We start from the raw sequence: 346 nt of genomic DNA on the forward strand, positions 1-346 counted from the left end.
TTCACTGGCCGGGAATTGAACCCAGGTCTCCTGCATGGGAGGCAAGAATTCTACCATTGAACCACCACTGCCTCATAGACCCTGCCACCCATATCGCCCCAGAAATGTAGTCTTCTTTCTGCTCTGTCACAGCCAGCTTCAGCCTATTCTGCACCCACTCCTGACCCTCACGCATGGGTGTAGGTGCCCCTGTCTCCCTCACTGCTGCTCTGGCGCCTCCAATCCCTGACTGGGCCACTCGGAAGTTGGCCTCCAGGCTCTAGGCCCATGCCCCCTTGCTTCAAGTGATGACTTGCGATTAGGTCTTGTCCAGGCCCTGTGGGTCTCCCCATAGGGTTCCATATAA

General features: G+C 56.6%; 1 non-coding gene across 1 annotated transcript; it reads right to left on the minus strand.

Moving 5' to 3' along the window:
- On the minus strand, window positions 1–71 carry TRNAG-CCC (transfer RNA glycine (anticodon CCC)). The gene has a single exon. It is a non-coding gene; the product is annotated as a tRNA-Gly (tRNA).
- Between the last annotated feature and the right edge of the window lie 275 nt (window positions 72–346).

This window comes from Trichechus manatus, unplaced genomic scaffold (genome assembly GCF_000243295.1).
Source record: "Trichechus manatus latirostris isolate Lorelei unplaced genomic scaffold, TriManLat1.0 scaffold00118, whole genome shotgun sequence".
Classification (NCBI taxonomy): Eukaryota; Metazoa; Chordata; class Mammalia; order Sirenia; family Trichechidae; genus Trichechus; species Trichechus manatus.